Genomic DNA, 27083 nt, shown 5'->3' with positions numbered 1-27083 from the left:
CCAACCCTCCTCTACCACCTAACACTAACCCAACCCTCCTCTACACCCTAACCCAACCCTCCTCTACACCCTAACACTAACCCAACCCTCCTCTACCACCTAACACTAACCCAACCCTCCTCTACACCCTAACCCAACCCTCCTCTACACCCTAACACTAACCCAACCCTCCTCTACCACCTAACACTAACCCAACCCTCCTCTATACACTAACCCAACCCTCCTATCTGTCCTCTATACACTAACCCAACCCTCTTATCTGTCCTCTATACACTTACCCAACCCAACCCTCCTATCTGTCCTCTATACACTAACCCAACCCTCCTATCTGTCCTCTATACACTAACCCAACCCTCCTATCTGTCCTCTATACACTAACCCAACCCTCCTATCTGTCCTCTATACACTAACCCAACCCTCCTATCTGTCCTCTATACACTAACCCAACCCTCCTATCTGTCCTCTATACACTAACCCAACCCTCCTATCTGTCCTCTACACACTAACCCAACCCTCCTATCTGTCCTCTATACACTAACCCAACCCTCCTATCTGTACTCTATGCACTAATCCAACCCTCTTATCTGTCCTCTATACACTAACCCAACCCTCCTATCTGTCCTCTATACACTAACCCAACCCTCCTATCTGTCCTCTACACACTAACCCAACCCTCCTATCTGTCCTCTATAAACTAACCCAACCCTCCTATCTGTCCTCTATACACTAACCCAACCCTCCTATCTGTCCTCTACGCACTAACCCAACCCTCCTATCTGTCCTCTATAAACTAACCCAACCCAACCCTCCTATCTGTCCTCTATACACTAACCCAACCCTCCTATCTGTCCTCTATACACTAACCCAACCCTCCTATCTGTCCTCTATACACTAACCCAACCCAACACTCCTATCTGTCCTCTATACACTAACCCAACCCTCCTATCTGTCCTCTATACACTAACCCAACCCAACCCACTGTAACAGAACTCTTCTTGCGTTGTGTACAATCAATCCTCGACACCAACTCCAACTTGTACCACCATTCATGGAGCTTTATTCTGATAGAAACAGCACAAAATTGCACGTCATGCAATGCACAGCTCACCATCCAACTCTGCACTCACTGTACACAATATACAACCACCAGACACAGTAAGTTGCTAGCTGGTATTATCTGGAATTCTCTACAACATAATGCACGACAAATATTCACCAAAAAACGCTGCATCTTATGTGTGATGTTCGAATAACATTTACAAACAAATTGATATAAATTGTACATTTAAATCGTCACTTGGGAGTCTAAAAATCCCATTTGACGTACAGTGCTTTGCAACCAACAACCTACCTCTGGTTTGGAGCTTGTTCACTGGGACGATTCCGACTGAAACATCCTCCCTCGGAAGCAAGAACCACAAACCAGCCAATAAGATGCCGTGTTGAGTAGGTGAAGGCAAGACACAAATAAAACCAACAACCCCATTGGCTTAAGAATAAAGTGGCAAGGGGAATCACCAATAGAACCCCGTTAAACCTCTTATCCCTCCTCTACACCCTAACCCAACCCTCCTCTACCCCCTAACCCAACCCTCCTCTACACCCTAACACTAACCCAACCCTCCTCTACCACCTAACACTAACCCAACCCTCCTCTACACCCTAACCCAACCCTCCTCTACACCCTAACACTAACCCAACCCTCCTCTACCACCTAACACTAACCCAACCCTCCTCTACACCCTAACCCAACCCTCCTCTACACCCTAACACTAACCCAACCCTCCTCTACCACCTAACACTAACCAAACCCTCCTCTACACCCTAACCCAACCCTCCTCTACACCCTAACACTAACCCAACCCTCCTCTACCCTCTAACACTAACCCAACCCTCCTCTACACCCTAACACTAACCCAACCCTCCTCTACCCCCTAACCCAACCCTCCTCTACACCCTAACACTAACCCAACCCTCCTCTACCCCCTAACACTAACCCAACCCTCCTCTACCACCTAACACTAACCAAACCCTCCTCTACACCCTAACCCAACCCTCCTCTACACCCTAACACTAACCCAACCCTCCTCTACCCTCTAACACTAACCCAACCCTCCTCTACACCCTAACACTAACCCAACCCTCCTCTACCCCCTAACACTAACCCAACCCTCCTTTACACCCTAACCCAACCCTCCTCTACACCCTAACCCAACCCTCCTCTACCCCCTAACACTAACCCAACCCTCCTCTACCCCCTAACCCAACCCTCCTCTACACCCTAACCCAACCCTCCTCTACCCCTAACACTAACCCAACCCTGCTCTACACCCTAACCCAACTCTCCTCTAACCCCTAACACTAACCCAACCGTCCTCTACACCCTAACCCAACCCTCCTCTACAACCTAACCCAACCCTCCTCTACACCCTAACCTAACCCAACCCTCCTCTACACCCTAACCCAACCCTCCTCTACACCCTAACCCAACCCTCCTCTACACCCTAACACTAACCCAACCCTCCACTACCCCCTAACACTAACCCAACCCACCTCTACCACCTAACACTAACCCAACCCTCCTCTACACCCTAACACTAACCCAACCCTCCTCTACCACCTAACACTAACCCAACACTCCTCTACACCCTAACACTAACCCAACCCTCCTCTACACCCTAACCCAACCCTCCTCTACCCCTAACACTAACCCAACCCTCCTCTACCACCTAACACTAACCCAAACCAACCCTCCTCTACCACCTAACACTAACCCAACCCTCCTCTACCACCTAACACAAACCCAACCCTCCTCTACACCCTAACCCAACCCTCCTCTACACCCTAACACAACCCTCCTCTACCCCCTAACACTAACCCAACCTTCCTCTACCCCCTAACACTAACCCAACCCTCCTCTACACACTAACCCAACCCTCCTCTACACCCTAACCCAACCCTCCTCTACCACCTAACACTAACCCAACCCTCCTCTACACCCTAACCCAACCCTCCTCTACACACTAACCCAACCCTCCTCTACCACCTAACACTAACCCAACCCTCCTCTACCACCTAACACTAACCCAACCCTCCTCTACACACTAAGCCAACCCTCCTCTACCACCTAACACTAACCCAACCCTCCTCTACCACCTAAAACTAACCCAACCCTCCTCTACACCCTAACCCAACCCTCCTCTACCACCTAACACTAACCCAACCCTCCTCTACAACCTAACCCAACCCTCCTCTACACCCTAACCTAACCCAACCCTCCTCTACACCCTAACCCAACCCTCCTCTACCACCTAACACTAACCCAACCCTCCTCTACACCCTAACCCAACCCTCCTCTACACACTAACCCAACCCCCTAACCCTAACCCAAACCTCCTCTACCACATAACACTAAGCCAACCCTCCTCTACCCCTAACACTAACCCAAGCCTCTAACCCTACCCTAACCCTAACCCAACCCTCCTCTAACCTAACCCTAACACTAACCCAACCCTCCTCTACCCCCTAACGTAACACTAACACTAACCCAACCCTCCCCTAACCCTAACACTAACCCAACCCTCCTCTACCCCATAACCTAACACTAACCCAACCCTCCGCTACCCCTAACCCTAACAGTAACCCAACCCTCCTCTACCCATAACCCTAACACTACCCCAACCCTCCTCTACCCATAACCTAACCCTAACACTAACAAAACCCTCTTCTAACCCATAACCTAACCCTAACTCTAACCCAACCCTTCTCTACCCATAACCTAACAATAACCCAACCCTCCGCTAACCCTAACCCTAACCCTAACACTAACCCAACCCTCCTCTACCCCTAACCCTAACACTAACCCAACCCTTCTCTACCATAACCTAACCCTAACTCTAACCCAACCCTCCTCTACCCATAACCCTAACACTAACCCAACCCTCTTCTACCCATAACCTAACCCTAACACTAACCCAACCCTCATCTAACCCATAACCTAACCCTAACTCTAACCCAACCCTCATCTAACCCATAACCTAATCCTAACACTAACCCAACCCTCCTCTACCCATAACCTAACCCTAACAGTAACCCAACCCTCCTCTACCCATAACCTAATCCTAACACTAACCCAACCCTCATCTAACCCATAACCTAATCCTAACACTAACCCAACCCTCCTCTACCCATAACCTAACCCTAACACTAACCCAACCCTCCTCTACCCATAACCTAATCCTAACACTAACCCAACCCTCATCTAACCCATAACCTAATCCTAACACTAACCCAACCCTCCTCTACCCATAACCCACTTGGGAGAAACACTGTTGTTCATCTTCATCTGAGCATTGCATTAACAGCAGACTCAAATTTAACGGTTCTGTGGGACAGAGCAGAGCTAATCAAGAGCATCCCATTGTGTCCACCTACTCTTAGTCCTTGGCAATGTATTCCTGATACGCATAATCCACAAGCACATAGACACCAACAAACCACCCAGCCCACTACTGTCTAACACATTACAGACCACCCAGCCCACTACTGTCTGATACATTACAGACCACCCAGCCCACTACTGTCTAACACATTACAGACCACCCAGCCCACTACTGTCTGATACATTACAGACCACCCAGCCCACTACTGTCTGATACATTACAGACCACCCAGACCACTACTGTCTAACACATTACAGACCACCCAGCCCACTACTGTCTGATACATTATAGACCACCCAGCCCACTACTGTCTGATACATTACAGACCACCCAGCCCACTACTGTCTGATACATTACAGACCACCCAGCCCACTACTGTCTGATACATTACAGACCACCTAGCCCACTACTGTCTGATACATTACAGACCACCCAGCCCACTACTGTCTAACACATTACAGACCACCCAGCCCACTACTGTCTGATACATTACAGACCACCCAGCCCACTACTGTCTGATACATTACAGACCACCCAGCCCACTACTGTCTAACACATTACAGACCACCCAGCCCACTACTGTCTGATACATTACAGACCACCCAGCCCACTACTGTCTGATACATTACAGACCACCCAGCCCACTACTGTCAAACACATTACAGACCACCCAGCCCACTACTGTCTGATACATTACAGACCACCCAGCCCACTACTGTCTAACACATTACAGACCACCCAGCCCACTACAGTCTGATACATTACAGACCACCCAGCCCACTACTGTCTAACACATTACAGCCCACCCAGCCCACTACTGTCTAACACATTACAGACCACCCAGCCCACTACTGTCTGATACATTACAGACCACCCAGCCCACTACTGTCTGATACATTACAGACCACCCAGCCCACTACTGTCTGATACATTACAGACCACCCAGCCCACTACTGTCTGATACATTACAGACCATCCAGCCCACTACTGTCTGATACATTACAGACCACCCAGCCCACTACTGTCTGATACATTACAGACCACCCAGCCCACTACTGTCTGATACATTACAGACCACCCAGCCCACTACTGTCTAACACATTACAGACCACCCAGCCCACTACTGTCTGATACATTACAGACCACCCAGCCCACTACTGTCTGATACATTACAGACCACCCAGCCCACTACTGTCTAACACATTACAGACCACCCAGCCCACTACAGTCTGATACATTACAGACCACCCAGCCCACTACTGTCTAACACGTTACAGACCACCCAGCCCACTACTGTCTAACACATTACAGACCACCCAGCCCACTACTGTCTGATACATTACAGACCACCCAGCCCACTACTGTCTGATACATTACAGACCACCCAGCCCACTACTGTCTGATACATTACAGACCACCCAGCCCACTACTGTCTGATACATTACAGACCACCCAGCCCACTACTGTCTGATACATTACAGACCACCCAGCCCACTACTGTGAAACACATTACAGACCACCCAGCCCACTACTGTCAAACACATTACAGACCACCCAGCCCACTACTGTCTGATACATTACAGACCACCCAGCCCAATACTGTCAAACACATTACAGACCACCCAGCCCACTACTGTCTAACACATTACAGACCACCCAGCCCACTACTGTCTGATACATTACAGACCACCCAGCCCACTACTGTCTGATACATTACAGACCACCCAGCCCACTACTGTCTGATACATTACAGACCACCCAGCCCACTACTGTCTAACACATTACAGACCACCCAGCCCACTACTGTCTGATACATTACAGACCACCCAGCCCACTACTGTCTGATACATTACAGACCACCCAGCCCACTACTGTCTGATACATTACAGACCACCCAGCCCACTACTGTCTAACACATTACAGACCACCCAGCCCACTACTGTCTGATACATTACAGACCACCCAGCCCACTACTGTCTAACACATTACAGACCACCCAGCCCACTACTGTCTAACACATTACAGACCACCCAGCCCACTACTGTCTGATACATTACAGACCACCCTGCCCACTACTGTCTAACACATTACAAACCACCCAGCCCACTACTGTCTGATACATTACAGACCTCCCAGCCCACTAAAGTCTGATACATTACAGACCACCCAGCCCACTACTGTCTAACACATTACAGACCACCCAGCCCACTACTGTCTGATACATTACAGACCACCCAGCCCACTACTATCTAACACATTACAGACCACCCAGACCACTACTGTCTGATACATTACAGACCACCCAGCCCACTACTTTCTGATACATTACAGACCACCCAGCCCACTACTGTCTGATACATTACAGACCACCCAGCCCACTACTGTCTAATACATTACAGACCACCCAGCCCACTACTGTCTGATACATTACAGACCACCCAGCCCACTACTGTCTGATACATTACAGACCACCCAGCCCACTACTGTCAAACACATTACAGACCACCCAGCCCACTACTGTCAAACACATTACAGACCACCCAGCCCACTACTGTCTGATACATTACAGACCACCCAGCCCAATACTGTCAAACACATTACAGACCACCCAGCCCACTACTGTCTGACACATTACAGACCACCCAGCCCACTACTGTCTGATACATTACAGACCACCCAGCCCACTACTGTCTGATACATTACAGACCACCCAGCCCACTACTGTCTGATACATTACAGACCACCCAGCCCACTACTGTCTGATACATTACAGACCACCCAGCCCACTACTGTCCTATACATTACAGACCACCCAGCCCACTACTGTCTGATACATTACAGACCACCCAGCCCACTACTGTCTGATACATTACAGACCACCCAGCCCACTACTGTCTGATGTTACAGACCACCCAGCCCACTACTGTCTAACACATTACAGACCACCCAGCCCACTACTGTCTGATACATTACAGACCACCCAGCCCACTACTATCTAACACATTACAGACCACCCAGACCACTACTGTCTGACACATTACAGACCACCCAGCCCACTACTGTCTGATACATTACAGACCACCCAGCCCACTACTGTCTGATGTTACAGACCACCCAGCCCACTACTGTCTAACACATTACAGACCACCCAGCCCACTACTGTCTAACACATTACAGACCACCCAGCCCACTACTGTCTGATACATTACAGACCACCCAGCCCACTACTGTCTGATACATTACAGACCACCCAGCCCACTACTGTCTGATGGTACAGACCACCCAGCCTCCTACTGTCTAACACATTACAGACCACCCAGCCCACTACTGTCTGATACATTACAGACCACCCAGCCCACTACTGTTTGATGTTACAGACCACCCAGCCCACTACTGTCTGATACATTACAGACCACCCAGCCCACTACTGTCTGATACATTACAGACCACCTAGCCCACTACTGTCTGATGTTACAGACCACCCAGCCCACTACTGTCTGATACATTACAGCCCACCCAGCCCACTACTGTCTGATACATTACAGACCACCCAGCCCACTACTGTCTGATATATTACAGACCACCCAGCCCACTACTGTCTGATGTTACAGACCACCCAGCCCACTACAGTCTAACACATTACAGACCACCCAGCCCAATTCTGTCTGATACATTACAGACCACCCAGCCCACTACTGTCAAACACATTACAGACCACCCAGCCCACTACTGTCTGATACATTACAGACCACCCAGCCCACTACTGTCTGATACATTACAGACCACCCAGACCACTACTGTCTAACACATTACAGACCACCCAGCCCACTACTGTCTGATACATTACAGACCACCCTGCCCACTACTGTCTGATACATTACAGACCACCCAGCCCACTACTGTCTGATACATTACAGACCACCCAGCCCACTACTGTCTGATACATTACAGACCACCTAGCCCACTACTGTCTGATACATTACAGACCACCCAGCCCACTACTGTCTAACACATTACAGACCACCCAGCCCACTACTGTCTGATACATTACAGACCACCCAGCCCACTACTGTCTGATACATTACAGACCACCCAGCCCACTACTGTCTAACACATTACAGACCACCCAGCCCACTACTGTCTGATACATTACAGACCACCCAGCCCACTACTGTCTGATACATTACAGACCACCCAGCCCACTACTGTCAAACACATTACAGACCACCCAGCCCACTACTGTCTGATACATTACAGACCACCCAGCCCACTACTGTCTAACACATTACAGACCACCCAGCCCACTACAGTCTGATACATTACAGACCACCCAGCCCACTACTGTCTAACACATTACAGACCACCCAGCCCACTACTGTCTAACACATTACAGACCACCCAGCCCACTACTGTCTGATACATTACAGACCACCCAGCCCACTACTGTCTGATACATTACAGACCACCCAGCCCACTACTGTCTGATACATTACAGACCACCCAGCCCACTACTGTCTGATACATTACAGACCATCCAGCCCACTACTGTCTGATACATTACAGACCACCCAGCCCACTACTGTCTGATACATTACAGACCACCCAGCCCACTACTGTCTGATACATTACAGACCACCCAGCCCACTACTGTCTAACACATTACAGACCACCCAGCCCACTACTGTCTGATACATTACAGACCACCCAGCCCACTACTGTCTGATACATTACAGACCACCCAGCCCACTACTGTCTAACACATTACAGACCACCCAGCCCACTACAGTCTGATACATTACAGACCACCCAGCCCACTACTGTCTAACACGTTACAGACCACCCAGCCCACTACTGTCTAACACATTACAGACCACCCAGCCCACTACTGTCTGATACATTACAGACCACCCAGCCCACTACTGTCTGATACATTACAGACCACCCAGCCCACTACTGTCTGATACATTACAGACCACCCAGCCCACTACTGTCTGATACATTACAGACCACCCAGCCCACTACTGTCTGATACATTACAGACCACCCAGCCCACTACTGTGAAACACATTACAGACCACCCAGCCCACTACTGTCAAACACATTACAGACCACCCAGCCCACTACTGTCTGATACATTACAGACCACCCAGCCCAATACTGTCAAACACATTACAGACCACCCAGCCCACTACTGTCTAACACATTACAGACCACCCAGCCCACTACTGTCTGATACATTACAGACCACCCAGCCCACTACTGTCTGATACATTACAGACCACCCAGCCCACTACTGTCTGATACATTACAGACCACCCAGCCCACTACTGTCTAACACATTACAGACCACCCAGCCCACTACTGTCTGATACATTACAGACCACCCAGCCCACTACTGTCTGATACATTACAGACCACCCAGCCCACTACTGTCTGATACATTACAGACCACCCAGCCCACTACTGTCTAACACATTACAGACCACCCAGCCCACTACTGTCTGATACATTACAGACCACCCAGCCCACTACTGTCTAACACATTACAGACCACCCAGCCCACTACTGTCTAACACATTACAGACCACCCAGCCCACTACTGTCTGATACATTACAGACCACCCTGCCCACTACTGTCTAACACATTACAAACCACCCAGCCCACTACTGTCTGATACATTACAGACCTCCCAGCCCACTAAAGTCTGATACATTACAGACCACCCAGCCCACTACTGTCTAACACATTACAGACCACCCAGCCCACTACTGTCTGATACATTACAGACCACCCAGCCCACTACTATCTAACACATTACAGACCACCCAGACCACTACTGTCTGATACATTACAGACCACCCAGCCCACTACTTTCTGATACATTACAGACCACCCAGCCCACTACTGTCTGATACATTACAGACCACCCAGCCCACTACTGTCTAATACATTACAGACCACCCAGCCCACTACTGTCTGATACATTACAGACCACCAAGCCCACTACTGTCTGATACATTACAGACCACCCAGCCCACTACTGTCAAACACATTACAGACCACCCAGCCCACTACTGTCAAACACATTACAGACCACCCAGCCCACTACTGTCTGATACATTACAGACCACCCAGCCCAATACTGTCAAACACATTACAGACCACCCAGCCCACTACTGTCTGACACATTACAGACCACCCAGCCCACTACTGTCTGATACATTACAGACCACCCAGCCCACTACTGTCTGATACATTACAGACCACCCAGCCCACTACTGTCTGATACATTACAGACCACCCAGCCCACTACTGTCTGATACATTACAGACCACCCAGCCCACTACTGTCCTATACATTACAGACCACCCAGCCCACTACTGTCTGATACATTACAGACCACCCAGCCCACTACTGTCTGATACATTACAGACCACCCAGCCCACTACTGTCTGATGTTACAGACCACCCAGCCCACTACTGTCTAACACATTACAGACCACCCAGCCCACTACTGTCTGATACATTACAGACCACCCAGCCCACTACTATCTAACACATTACAGACCACCCAGACCACTACTGTCTGACACATTACAGACCACCCAGCCCACTACTGTCTGATACATTACAGACCACCCAGCCCACTACTGTCTGATGTTACAGACCACCCAGCCCACTACTGTCTGATACATTACAGACCACCCAGCCCACTACTGTCTAACACATTACAGACCACCCAGCCCATTACAGTCTGATACATTACAGACCACCCAGCCCACTACTGTCTAACACGTTACAGACCACCCAGCCCACTACTGTCTAACACATTACAGACCACCCAGCCCACTACTGTCTGATACATTACAGACCACCCAGCCCACTACTGTCTGATACATTACAGACCACCCAGCCCACTACTGTCTGATACATTACAGACCACCCAGCCCACTACTGTCTGATACATTACAGACCACCCAGCCCACTACTGTCTGATACATTACAGACCACCCAGCCCACTACTGTGAAACACATTACAGACCACCCAGCCCACTACTGTCAAACACATTACAGACCACCCAGCCCACTACTGTCTGATACATTACAGACCACCCAGCCCAATACTGTCAAACACATTACAGACCACCCAGCCCACTACTGTCTAACACATTACAGACCACCCAGCCCACTACTGTCTGATACATTACAGACCACCCAGCCCACTACTGTCTGATACATTACAGACCACCCAGCCCACTACTGTCTGATACATTACAGACCACCCAGCCCACTACTGTCTAACACATTACAGACCACCCAGCCCACTACTGTCTGATACATTACAGACCACCCAGCCCACTACTGTCTGATACATTACAGACCACCCAGCCCACTACTGTCTGATACATTACAGACCACCCAGCCCACTACTGTCTAACACATTACAGACCACCCAGCCCACTACTGTCTGATACATTACAGACCACCCAGCCCACTACTGTCTAACACATTACAGACCACCCAGCCCACTACTGTCTAACACATTACAGACCACCCAGCCCACTACTGTCTGATACATTACAGACCACCCTGCCCACTACTGTCTAACACATTACAAACCACCCAGCCCACTACTGTCTGATACATTACAGACCTCCCAGCCCACTAAAGTCTGATACATTACAGACCACCCAGCCCACTACTGTCTAACACATTACAGACCACCCAGCCCACTACTGTCTGATACATTACAGACCACCCAGCCCACTACTATCTAACACATTACAGACCACCCAGACCACTACTGTCTGATACATTACAGACCACCCAGCCCACTACTTTCTGATACATTACAGACCACCCAGCCCACTACTGTCTGATACATTACAGACCACCCAGCCCACTACTGTCTAATACATTACAGACCACCCAGCCCTCTACTGTCTGATACATTACAGACCACCCAGCCCACTACTGTCTGATACATTACAGACCACCCAGCCCACTACTGTCTGATGTTACAGACCACCCAGCCCACTACTGTCTAACACATTACAGACCACCCAGCCCACTACTGTCTGATACATTACAGACCACCCAGCCCACTACTATCTAACACATTACAGACCACCCAGACCACTACTGTCTGACACATTACAGACCACCCAGCCCACTACTGTCTGATACATTACAGACCACCCAGCCCACTACTGTCTGATGTTACAGACCACCCAGCCCACTACTGTCTAACACATTACAGACCACCCAGCCCACTACTGTCTAACACATTACAGACCACCCAGCCCACTACTGTCTGATACATTACAGACCACCCAGCCCACTACTGTCTGATACATTACAGACCACCCAGCCCACTACTGTCTGATGTTACAGACCACCCAGCCTCCTACTGTCTAACACATTACAGACCACCCAGCCCACTACTGTCTGATACATTACAGACCACCCAGCCCACTACTGTTTGATGTTACAGACCACCCAGCCCACTACTGTCTGATACATTACAGACCACCCAGCCCACTACTGTCTGATACATTACAGACCACCTAGCCCACTACTGTCTGATGTTACAGACCACCCAGCCCACTACTGTCTGATACATTACAGCCCACCCAGCCCACTACTGTCTGATACATTACAGACCACCCAGCCCACTACTGTCTGATATATTACAGACCACCCAGCCCACTACTGTCTGATGTTACAGACCACCCAGCCCACTACAGTCTAACACATTACAGACCACCCAGCCCAATTCTGTCTGATACATTACAGACCACCCAGCCCACTACTGTCAAACACATTACAGACCACCCAGCCCACTACTGTCTGATACATTACAGACCACCCAGCCCACTACTGTCAAACACATTACAGACCACCCAGCCCACTACTGTCTGACACATTACAGACCACCCAGCCCACTACTGTCTAACACATCCAGACCACCCAGCCCACTACTGTCTGATACATTACAGACCACCCAGCCCACTACTGTCTAACACATTACAAACCACCCAGCCCACTACTGTCTGATACATTACAGACCACCCAGCCCACTACTGTCTGATACATTACAGACCACCCAGCCCACTACTGTCTGATGTTACAGACCACCCAGCCCACTACTGTCTAACACATTACAGACCACCCAGCCCACTACTGTCTGATACATTACAGACCACCCAGCCCACTACTATCTAACACATTACAGACCACCCAGACCACTACTGTCTGACACATTACAGACCACCCAGCCCACTACTGTCTGATACATTACAGACCACCCAGCCCACTACTGTCTGATGTTACAGACCACCCAGCCCACCACTGTCTAACACATTACAGACCACCCAGCCCACTACTGTCTAACACATTACAGACCACCCAGCCCACTACTGTCTGATACATTACAGACCACCCAGCCCACTACTTTCTGATACATTACAGACCACCCAGCCCACTACTATCTAACACATTACAGACCACCCAGCCCACTACTGTCTGACACATTACAGACCACCCAGCCCACTACTGTCTGATACATTACAGACCACCCAGCCCACTACTGTCTGATACATTACAGACCACCCAGCCCACTACTGTCTGATGTTACAGACCACCCAGCCCACTACTGTCTAACACATTACAGACCACCCAGCCCACTACTGTCTAACACATTACAGACCACCCAGCCCACTACTTTCTGATACATTACAGACCACCCAGCCCACTACTGTCTGATACATTACAGACCACCCAGCCCACTACTGTCTGATACATTACAGACCACCCAGCCCACTACTGTCTGATACATTACAGACCAACCAGCCCACTACTGTCTGATACATTACAGACCACCCAGCCCACTACTGTCAAACACATTACAGACCACCCAGCCCACTACTGTCAAACACATTACAGACCACCCAGCCCACTACTGTCTGATACATTACAGACCACCCAGCCCAATACTGTCAAACACATTACAGACCACCCAGCCCACTACTGTCTAACACATTACAGACCACCCAGCCCACTACTGTCTGATACATTACAGACCACCCAGCCCACTACTGTCTGATACATTACAGACCACCCAGCCCACTACTGTCTGATACATTACAGACCACCCAGCCCACTACTGTCTGATACATTACAGACCACCCAGCCCACTACTGTCTGATACATTACAGACCACCCAGCCCACTACTGTCAAACACATTACAGACCACCCAGACCACTACAGTCTAACACATTACAGACCACCCAGCCCACTACTGTCTGATACATTACAGACCACCCAGCCCACTACTGTCTGATACATTACAGATCACCCAGCCCACTACTGTCTGATACATTACAGACCACCCAGCCCACTACTGTCTGACACATTACAGACCACCCAGCCCACTACTGTCTGATACATTACAGACCACCCAGCCCACTACTGTCTGATACATTACAGACCACCCAGCCCACTACTGTCTGATACATTACAGACCACCCAGCCCACTACTGTCTGATACATTACAGACTACCCAGCCCACTACTGTCTGATACATTACAGACCACCCAGACCACTACTGTCTCTTTACATAATCTAAATGATGTTAAATGTTGCCATCATGTAAATTAAATCAAATCTTATTGGTCACATACATGTGATCAGCAGATGTTATTGGTCACATGCACGTGGTTAGCAGATGTTATTGTGGGTGTAGTGAAATGCTTGTGCTTCTAGCTCCGACAGTGCAGTAATATCTAACAAGTAACACATCATATACCCAATACACACACATCTAAGTAGGAATGAATTAAGACTTTATACATATGGACAAGCAATGTCAGAGCAGAATGGACTAAGATACAGTAGAATAGTATAGAAAACAGTATATACATATGAGATGAGTAATGCAAAATCTGTAAAGATATGAAGCCAGCGGTAGTGAGCCTTAACAAGCAGCCGTAACGAGAACTTCTGTAGCAGGCTGACGTCAAGTCTTCCCTGTGGCTCAGTTGGTAGAGCATGGTGTTTGCAACGCCAGGGTTGTGGGTTCGATTCCCACTGGGGGCCAGTACCAAAAAAAAAAAAAAAATAAATGCATGAAACGAAATGTATGTGTTCACTACTGTAAGTCGCTCTGGATAAGAGCGTCTGCTAAATGACTAAAATGTAAATGTAAAAAAGTTATTTGAAGTGACGATTAATTGGTTTGATCTCATAGACAGTACATATCTAACCCAGGACCCTAACTACCCACCTACAATACATATCTCTAACATAAGACCCTAACTACCCATAACCAGACCCCTAACTATAACTCTAACATATAACCAAGACCCTAACTACCTATAACCCATAACCAAGACAATAACTACCTCTAACCCATAACCAAGACCCTAACTACCCATAACCAGACCCCTAACTATATCTCTAACATCTAACCCATAACCAAGACCCTTACTAACCCATAACCAAGACCCTAACTACCTATAACCCATAACCAGGACCTTTACTAACCCATAACCAAGACCATAACTACCTCTAACCCATAACCAAGACCATAACTACCTCTAACCCATAACCAAGACCCTAACTACCTCTAACCCATAACCAAGACCATAACTACCTCTAACCCATAACCAAGACCATAACTACCTCTAACCCATAACCAAGACCATAACTACCACTAACCCATAACCAGACCCCTAACTACCACTAACCCATAACCAAGACCATAACTACCTCTAACCCATAACCAGACCCCTAACTACCACTAACCCATAACCAGACCCCTAACTACCTCTAACCAGTAACCAATACCCTTGCTAACCCAAACCCATAAGCATAACCCTAACTAATCCACTACCCTAACTAACCCTAATCCTACCTTAACCCTGATTCCCTCAACATGACCACAATTTAACCACATGAGGTATCCCAGTTAACAAACTATTTAAAAAGATTGAATGTTGAATGTGTCTGTGTGTGTAATCTCTTGTGCGCACAGGCAATTAACTAGCGTGTGGGAAAGACGGTAAATGATGCTAATCAGATTTTTCAGCATGGTGCTTTTTCGTGCTCCATATGAACTAAAACGTTGTCAGAGTTCTTGAAAACGGTTTAAACATTTCCATTTTGTTTATCTTATATGAATGGATGCATTTGCAATTAGAAACGCTTCGAACCCGTTGTTATAAAAGACTTAAAGTGCCTTTCTCCTGGAAGTGTAAAAACTACATTCTATTTGAATCCCCCCCTAAATGCACACAGAATTAGCCAATGAATATAACTTAGAATAGCCCTATACATGGTACGCCATTGAGCATAGGAAATGTGCTTTACAAATTAAATACTATTATTATTATTATTATTATTATTGAATCGGCTGTAAAAAGCAACCATGGACATTATACTGTATTAATCTGTTGCGCCAGGCTTTGTGTGGTAATATACTATATAAACTATGCTTACTGTAAATACTGCAATAGTCATTATATTCCATGTTTCTCTGCATGCAGCATTCTGATGTCTTTCCATCCATCCGTCATCAGTCACATGCCACTCAAACTCAGGCCATCCAGACAATACTGTAGTAGGCTATCCTTCTGCCCTGTAGGCGACTGTATAGGCATACTGTAAATACTTTACTGTAAGTGTCCAAATATCCTATCGTGTTTCCAACTCCATGCTAACTTTTCGGAAATTGATATTTTCTTCTTTACCCCTTCAGTCAACATATAAAAACATTTAATTACCTTCCAAAGTGCATCAATAATTGTTCACTCAAGTCAGAGCCTATTCTGTTATTCTCAAACTTTTAGATGTTTTCATCGGTAAAAGAGATGGATAAACAAATAATTGTTCCATTCTTTAATCATTAATGGCATTGAGGTATTTGTCAATTCAATTCAATTCAACGAAAAAGTGAAATGTGTTTTTAATAAGGAGTGACGGCGTTGATCGTGTGATTCCTGACGTGTTCCGTATTCCAGAGCGCTCGACAGGAAAGCCGTGCGTCATCATCACTTCTAATTCTAATTAAATCATCTAATCATATCAAATCAAACTCTGATTCCAGAAGTTGATGGGATCCACTATAAAGACGCAGAGTTCCGTTAGAATCTCACCTTGTCGCTGGGATGATACCGAGTTGTGGTGGAGTATTTTAGTATTATTATTATTCCAATAAAATAGTCCAGTAATGATAGAATATAATAAACGTTAAATATGTCCGTTAAATCTGTCAGTCTTCAGTCAAATCAACAAAACTGTGTCGGTTTCAATTAACTGACCTCGTGCTCTCTGGCTCACAACATCTCTATGGTCTCTCTCTCTCTCTCTATTTCACAACGGGCTGATGCGCTCTGGCGCAGAGGGGAGACAGCGCAGGCTTTTATAGCCGTGTTCACGGACTGAGAACTATACTGGGACAACCAATCAGAGGCTAGGACAGATCCGACGGATCTCTGAGTCCAACTTTTATTTTACTGAGAACAGCTTTATCTTCTCCTGGTAGTGAAATAGCCTAAGCTATGCCATATAAATTAATTAAAACAAAATCAGGAGAGAGGATGTCACGTCCTGACCATAGAAGATGTTATTTTCTATGGTAGAGTAGGTCAGGACGTGAAACAGGTTTTTTTCTCTCTATGTTTTCTATTTCTATGTTGTCAGGTTCTAGTTTTGTATTTCTATGTTGGGGTTTTGTTTGGGATGATCTCCAATTAGAGGCAGCTGGTCCTCGTTGTCTCTAATTGGAGATCGTACTTAAGTAGGGTTTTTTTTTTTTTTCTCCACCTGGGTTTTTGGGAGATTGTTTCTGAGTTAGTGTATGTTTCTACCCTGTGTCACGGTTTGTTGTTTTTGTTCGTTCAGTTTATTGTTTATGTATTGCAAAGTTTCACAGTGAAAATAAAATGTGGAACGACACACACGCTGCACTTTGTTCCGTTCCTTCCTACGACGACCGTGACAGAGGAGCGCAGGTTATAGCCCAACTGTCACGACTTCCGCCGCAGCTGGTGCCTCTCCTTGTTCGGCTGGCGTTCGGCAGTCGACGTCACCGGTTTTCTAGCCGCCACCGATCCACTTTCCATTTGTTTTGTCTTCATTGTACACACCTGGTTACCATTCCCATAATTATGTTCCTTATTTAACCCTCTGGTTCCCCCCCATGTTATTTTGCGTGTTTATTCGTTGTAAGTGTGTCTGTATTTATGAGCTTGATTATTTTCCTTCTTGGAATATTAGTTACGTGAATGACTCATCTCTGTGTCCTGCGCCTGACTCCGCCTTACCTGCTACACCTAGACGCCTTACACCAATGATAATAATCTGTACATGTAGATCAACCAAACGTAATGGCCGTTCATTTGGTTAATAATGCCAGCTGGCACAGATGGAGAAGTGCTGCTGTGTAGAACCCTAGCCAACCCTACCCCTATCCCTACTGTACACAAAAGACTGGTTACCTCTCCATAGGGTTCCAGCCATCTGTCTTCATAATGATATCTAAGTGATGGATGGATAACCGCTCTTTGGCACCACCAGTAATAGTAGTAACATCCCAAACCGCACCCTTTTCCCCACAGGTCCTGGTCTGAAGTAGTGCACCGTAAAGGGAATTGATTATCATTTGTGATGCAGCTGTAGTGTTTGTTGGCATGACGATACAGACCCACAGCATCACTGGAGAAGACTACTGAAGAATGTCCATTGAATTTATTTCTAAACCTATAGAGTTCATACTTACGAACATTAGAAAAAGTTTACATTTAAGTTTAAACTTTCTCTGTCTCAAAATGCGCATTCAGCCAATTCAAATCATTGACGTAGTTGCAAGTGATAAAACGCTCATGTTACCCGTTTCTTTTACATAACCTGCCACATTTAGCCATATGCTAACCTGCCACATTTAGCCATATGCTAACCTGCCACATTTAGCCATATGCTAACCTGCCACATTTAGCCATATGCTAACCTGCCACATTTAGCCATATGCTAACCTGAGCAGGTGGCCAACCGACGGCATTTCTTAAAATATGTCAACTTGGCCACCAGAGGGGTATTTTAAACCTCAAAATGCAAGGTTTACTTTTGTTCCACTTGGTCTGTCTCAAGTGTAGAGTGACACTATTGCATGATGTATCTTTGACTAGGCTACTGGCTACTAACGTTAGACAAAATGAGTGAGAAAGTTACCCCAAGACATGCTAACCTCTGACCATTACAATAACAGGGGAGGTTAGCATTTTATATCATACCCCCAAGACATGCTAACCTCTGACCATTACAATAACAGGGGAGGTTAGCATTTTATATCATACCCCCAAGACATGCTAACCTCTGACCATTACAATAACAGGGGAGGTTAGCATTTTATATCATAACCCCAAGACATGCTAACCTCTCACCATTACAATAACAGGGGAGGTTAGCATTTTATATCATACCCCCAAGACATGCTAACCTCTCACCATTACAATAACAGGGGAGGTTAGCATTTTATATCATACCCCCAAGACATGCTAACCTCTCACCACTACAATAACAGGAGAGGTTAGCATTTTATATCATACCCCCAAGACATGCTAACCTCTCACCACTACAATAACAGGAGAGGTTAGCATTTTATATCATACCCCCAAGACATGCTAACCTCTCACCATTACAATAACAGGGGAGGTTAGCATACCTCCAAGACATGCTAACCTCTCACCATTACAATAACAGGGGAGGTTAGCATTTTATATCATAACCCCAAGACATGCTAACCTCTCACCATTACAATAACAGGGGAGGTTAGCATTTTATATCATAACCCCAAGACATGCTAACCTCTGACCATTACAATAACAGGGGAGGTTAGCATTTTATATCATACCCCCAAGACATGCTAACCTCTGACCATTACAATAACAGGGGAGGTTAGCATTTTATATCATAACCCCAAGACATGCTAACCTCTCACCATTACAATAACAGGGGAGCTTAGCATTTTATATCATACCCCCAAGACATGCTAACCTCTCACCACTACAATAACAGGAGAGGTTAGCATTTTATATCATACCCCCAAGACATGCTAACCTCTCACCACTACAATAACAGGAGAGGTTAGCATTTTATATCATACCCCCAAGACATGCTAACCTCTCACCATTACAATAACAGGGGAGGTTAGCATACCTCCAAGACATGCTAACCTCTCACCATTACAATAACAGGGGAGGTTAGCATTTTATATCATACCCCCAAGACATTCTAACCTCTCACCATTACAATAACAGGGGAGGTTAGCATTTTATATCATAACCCCAAGACATGCTAACCTCTCACCATTACAATAACAGGGGAGGTTAGCATTTTATATCATACCCCCAAGACATGCTAACCTCTCACCATTACAATAACAGGGGAGGTTAGCATTTTATATCATACCCCCAAGACATGCTAACCTCTGACCATTACAATAACAGGGGAGGTTAGCATTTTATATCATAACCCCAAGACATGCTAACCTCTCACCATTACAATAACAGGGGAGCTTAGCATTTTATATCATACCCCCAAGACATGCTAACCTCTCACCACTACAATAACAGGAGAGGTTAGCATTTTATATCATACCCCCAAGACATGCTAACCTCTCACCACTACAATAACAGGAGAGGTTAGCATTTTATATCATACCCCCAAGACATGCTAACCTCTCACCATTACAATAACAGGGGAGGTTAGCATACCTCCAAGACATGCTAACCTCTCACCATTACAATAACAGGGGAGGTTAGCATTTTATATCATACCCCCAAGACATTCTAACCTCTCACCATTACAATAACAGGGGAGGTTAGCATTTTATATCATAACCCCAAGACATGCTAACCTCTCACCATTACAATAACAGGGGAGGTTAGCATTTTATATCATACCCCCAAGACATGCTAACCTCTCACCATTACAATAACAGGGGAGGTTAGCATTTTATATCATATCCCCAAGACATGCTAACCTCTCACCATTACAATAACAGGGAGGTTAGCATTTTATATCATACCCCCAAGACATGCTAACCTCTCACCATTACAATAACAGGGAGGTTAGCATTTTATATCATACCCCCAAGACATTCTAACCTCTCACCATTACAATAACAGGGGAGGTTAGCATTTTATATCATACCCCCAAGACATTCTAACCTCTCACCATTACAATAACAGGGGAGGTTAGCATTTTATATCATAACCCCAAGACATGCTAACCTCTCACCATTACAATAACAGGGGAGGTTAGCATTTTATATCATACCCCCAAGACATGCTAACCTCTCACCATTACAATAACAGGGAGGTTAGCATTTTATATCATACCCCCAAGACATTCTAACCTCTCACCATTACAATAACAGGGGAGGTTAGCATTTTATATCATACCCCCAAGACATTCTAACCTCTCACCATTACAATAACAGGGGAGGTTAGCATTTTATATCATAACCCCAAGACAGGCTAACCTCTCACCATTACAATAACAGGGGAGGTTAGCATTTTATATCATACCCCCAAGACATGCTAACCTCTCACCATTACAATAACAGGGGAGGTTAGCATTTTATATCATACCCCCAAAACATGCTAACCTCTCACCATTACAATAACAGGGGAGGTTAGCATTTTATATCATACCCCCAAGACATGCTAACCTCTCACCACTACAATAACAGGAGAGGTTAGCATTTTATATCATACCCCCAAGACATGCTAACCTCTCACCATTACAATAACAGGAGAGGTTAGCATTTTATATCATACCCCCAAGACATGCTAACCTCTCACCATTACAATAACAGGGGAGGTTAGCATACCTCCAAGACATGCTAACCTCTCACCATTACAATAACAGGGGAGGTTAGCATTTTATATCATACCCCCAAGACATGCTAACCTCTCACCATTACAATAACAGGGGAGGTTAGCATTTTATATCATACCCCCAAGACATGCTAACCTCTCACCATTACAATAACAGGGGAGGTTAGCATTTTATATCATACCCCCAAGACATGCTAACCTCTCACCATTTGTCACGGGTGTCGTCGGTAGAAATGGACCAAAACGCAGCAGGTAAGTGCAGGCTCATCTTGACGTTTATTTATTTTCAAAATGAATACCAAAATAACAAACCACTAGAACGAACGAACGAACGAACAACAACAACAACAACAACAACACCAACAACAACAACAACAACAACAACAACAACAACAACAACAACAACAACAACAACAACAACAACAACAACAACAAACAGTCTTGCAAAGCATAAGGCTCAACACAGAACAATCACCCACCAATAACAAACAAACACACCCTCATATATGGGACTCTCAATCAAAGGCAGATAGACAACACCTGCCTTCAACTGAGAGTCCCAACCCCAATTAACCAAACATAGAAACAGACATACTAGACTAAACATAGAATACCTGAAAACCAAACAGTGCCCAAAAACCCCGGAATACTTAAACCAAATGCCCCTTCAACAAAACACACCACCCCGAACCACATAAAACGAATACCCTCTGCCACGTCCTGACCAAACTACAATACTAATTAACCTTTATACTGGCCAGGACGTGACAGTACCCCCCCCTTAAAGGTGCTAACCCCGGAAGCACCTTAAAAAAATAAAAAATAAAAATTACCCCAAACAACAGAACCAAAATTCCCCCTACTAAAGGGAGGGAAGGGAGGGTGGCTGCCGTCAACGACGGCACTGTGCTACACCCCCCCTCCCCAACCCACCTATATCTGGAGGTGGTTCGGGTTCTGGACGTTCCAGGCTGTCGGGCCACTCTGGCATCACCGGGGGGCAGTCGGGGCAGTCTGGCAGTTCGGGACAGTCTGGGCAGTCTGGCAGTTCGGGACAGTCTGGGCAGTCTGGCCACTCCGGCAGTTCAGGGCAGTCTGGCCACTCCGGCAGTTCAGGGCAGTCTGACGACTGTTGACTGGCGGGCAGCTCCGACGACTGTTGACTGGCGGGCAGCTCCGACGACTGTTGACTGGCGGGCAGCTCCGACGACTGTTGACTGGCGGGCAGCTCCGACGACTGTTGACTGGCGGGCAGCTCTGATGACGACTGTTGACTGGCGGGCAGCTCTGATGACGACTGTTGACTGGCGGGCAGCTCTGATGACGACTGTTGACTGGCGGGCAGCTCTGATGATGACTGTTGACTGGCGGGCAGCTCTGATGACGACTGTTGACTGGCGGGCAGCTCTGATGACGACTGTTGACTGGCGGGCAGCTCTGATGACGACTGTTGACTGGCGGGCAGCTCTGATGACGACTGTTGACTGGCGGGCAGCTCTGACGACTGTTGACTGGCGGGCAGCTCTGATGACGACTGTTGACTGGCGGGCAGCTCCGACGACTGTTGACTGGTGGGCAGCTCCGACGACTGTTGACTGGCGGGCAGCTCCGACGACTGTTGACTGGCGGGCAGCTCCGACGACTGTTGACTGGCGGGCAGCTCCGGTGACTGTTGACTGGCGTGGCTGGGTTTACGCACTTGAAGGCTAGTGTGGGGAGCGGGAACAGGACGAGTCGGACTGGGTTGACGCACTTCCGGGTCCGCACGAGAGACAGGAGCTGGAAACCCAGGGCTATGGAGGCGCACAGTCGGTCTAGATCTTACCTCCTGCACAACCCGTCTTGGCTGGATGGAACTAGTAGCCCTGTACGAGCGGGGTGCTGGTACAGGGCAGACTGGGCTGTGCAGGGGCCTGATGGTAGCCGTGCGTAGAGCGGGAGTTGGGTAGCCTGGTCCTCGGAGGCGCTGCGGAGGCATCCTCCTACCAGGCTGGATGCCCGCTCTAGCACGGCACCTGCGAGGGGCTGGAACAACGCGCACCGGACTGTGCGTGCGTATGGGTGAGATAGTGCGCTCCTCAGCGAAACATGGCGCTCTCCACCCCATACGCTCCTCCATATAACCACGGGTAGCTGGCTTCCGGCTCTTCCTATGCCTAGCCAAACTACCCGTGTGCCCCCCCAAAGAAAAATCTTGGGGGTGCCTCTCGTGCTTCACCCTCAGCGCGTCCATGGCCTCGTACCTCCGCCTCTCTGCCTTGGCTGCCTCAATTTCCCACTGCGGGCGGCGATAATCCCCAGCCTGGTGCCAAGGTCCGGCCCCGTCCAGCACTTCCTCCCAGGTCCACTTCTCCCGCCAGTCCAACTCGAAATTCCTCTGCTCCTTCCTCTGCTGCTTGGTCCTGAAATGGTTTCAAAATGTCATTGTCCCAATACTTTTGGAGCTCACTGTATGTAAGGACAATCATCAAGGGGCTATGCGTTTTATGGAAATGAATGTACCAATTGGAAGGCGTGTACCACAATGCATCTTTCTTTTTCCAGAAGATGCAGGTCCTCATTAGCCTGTTAAATGTAACCTAAATAGACATAACCAACATAAATTATTTATTATGAGAGGGCAATAAACAAAACCTAGGAATGTTTATACTGCCAGAAACATTTCAATCTCAGATTTTTGGCAAAAATAATTATAAATTGCTGAGATGTAGTCACCTTTGAGGACACAAACTCAAGTACACTGTACAAATATGGTACAAATATGGAAATTCATGTTTTTTTTCTTCATATTCAACAAAAGTGGGGGAATAGAGGCTTGAAATTATTGAAATGCTTTCTAAATATATTAACATTCAAATTATAAACGACTTACTATATACTTACTATAAGATTTGAAATTAAATCAAACGTTATTGGTCCATACACATATTTAGCAGATGTTATTGGTCCATATTTAGCAGATGTTATTGGTCCATATTTAGCAGATGTTATTGGTCCATATTTAACAGATGTTATTGGTCCATACACATATTTAGCAGATGTTATTGGTCCATATTTAACAGATGTTATTGGTCCATACACATATTTAACAGATGTTATTGGTCCATATTTAGCAGATGTTATTGGTCCATACACATATTTAACAGATGTTATTGGTCCATACACATATTTAACAGATGTTATTGGTCACATATTTAGCAGATGTTATTGGTCCATATTTAACAGATGTTATTGGTCCATATTTAACAGATGTTATTGGTCCATATTTAACAGATGTTATTGGTCCATACACATATTTAACAGATGTTATTGGTCACATATTTAGCAGCTGTTATTGGTCCATATTTAGCAGATGTTATTGGTCCATACACATATTTAACAGATGTTATTGGTCCATATTTAACAGATGTTATTGGTCCATATTTAGCAGATGTTATTGGTCCATATTTAACAGATGTTATTGGTCCATATTTAACAGATGTTATTGGTCCATACACATATTTAACAGATGTTATTGGTCCATATTTAACAGATGTTATTGGTCCATATTTAACAGATGTTATTGGTCCATATTTAACAGATGTTATTGGTCCATATTTAACAGATGTTATTGGTCCATATTTAACAGATGTTATTGGTCCATACACATATTTAACAGATGTTATTGGTCCATATTTAACAGATGTTATTGGTCCATATTTAACAGATGTTATTGGTCCATATTTAACAGATGTTATTGGTCACATATTTAACAGATGTTATTGGTCCATATATAACAGATGTTATTGGTCCATATTTAACAGATGTTATTGGTCCATACACATATTTAACAGATGTTATTGGTCCATATTTAACAGATGTTATTGGTCCATATTTAACAGATGTTATTGGTCCATATTTAACAGCTGTTATTGGTCCATATTTAGCAGATGTTATTGGTCCATATTTAACAGATATTATTGGTCCATATTTAACAGATGTTATTGGTCCATACACATATTTAGCAGATGTTATTGGTCCATATTTAACAGATGTTATTGGTCCATATTTAACAGATGTTATTGGTCCATACACATATTTAACAGATGTTATTGTGGGTGTAGTGAAATGCTTGTGTTCCTATCTCAAATAGCGCAGTAATATCTAACAATTCACAGCAATAGACACAAATCTCAAATTAAAATAATGGAATTAAGAAATATATAAATATTAGGACGAGCATTGTTGGAGTGGCATTGACTAAAATACAGTAGATTAGAATACAGTATATACTGTACATATGAAATGAGTAAAGCAGAATGTAAACATTATTAAAGTTACCAGTGTTCCTTATTAAAGTGGCCAGTGACTCCATGTCTATGTTATCGAGGCCAGCTGTGCAGGTTAGCATAGAGCTAAATGTGGTTACTGTCTGTAATGGGAACCGCTTACATGTAGGTGTTGATCACATGCAACTACGTCAATGATTTTAATTAGCTGATGAGCGTTTTTGAGATGGAAGAAAAAGTTTCAACTTGAACTTTTTCCTAATGTTCACAGGTATGGACCCACTGTGTCTCAGCTCTACCTGCAGAGATAAACAGAGGCAAACACTGTAATGACTGCATGTAATTATAGTATCGAATCCACTCTGCAGTATTTGCTCCAAGGAGCGCTCCACCAAAAGAACCATAAACAACGGAACAAATGAACGCATCCCGTGACACACACACACACACACACACACAGTGGCACGCGAG

General features: G+C 46.2%; 1 protein-coding gene across 1 annotated transcript in view; it reads right to left on the bottom strand.

The window, feature by feature from the left end:
• LOC106604082 (endothelin receptor type B) overlaps positions 1 to 17831 on the bottom strand; it is a 55917-nt gene extending 38086 nt beyond the window's left edge. Inside the window, exon 1 of the mRNA XM_014198465.3 lies at positions 17599 to 17831. The gene's annotated coding sequence lies outside the window, so the exon portion shown is untranslated. The remainder of the gene's footprint in view (positions 1 to 17598) is intronic.
• Between the last annotated feature and the right edge of the window lie 9252 nt (positions 17832 to 27083).

This window comes from Salmo salar, chromosome 05, assembly GCF_965601325.2.
Source record: "Salmo salar chromosome 05, fSalSal1, whole genome shotgun sequence".
Lineage (NCBI taxonomy): Eukaryota > Metazoa > Chordata > Actinopteri > Salmoniformes > Salmonidae > Salmo > Salmo salar.
Note: the sequence above shows the minus strand (reverse complement) of the source record. Positions and strands in the feature narration are given on the sequence as shown.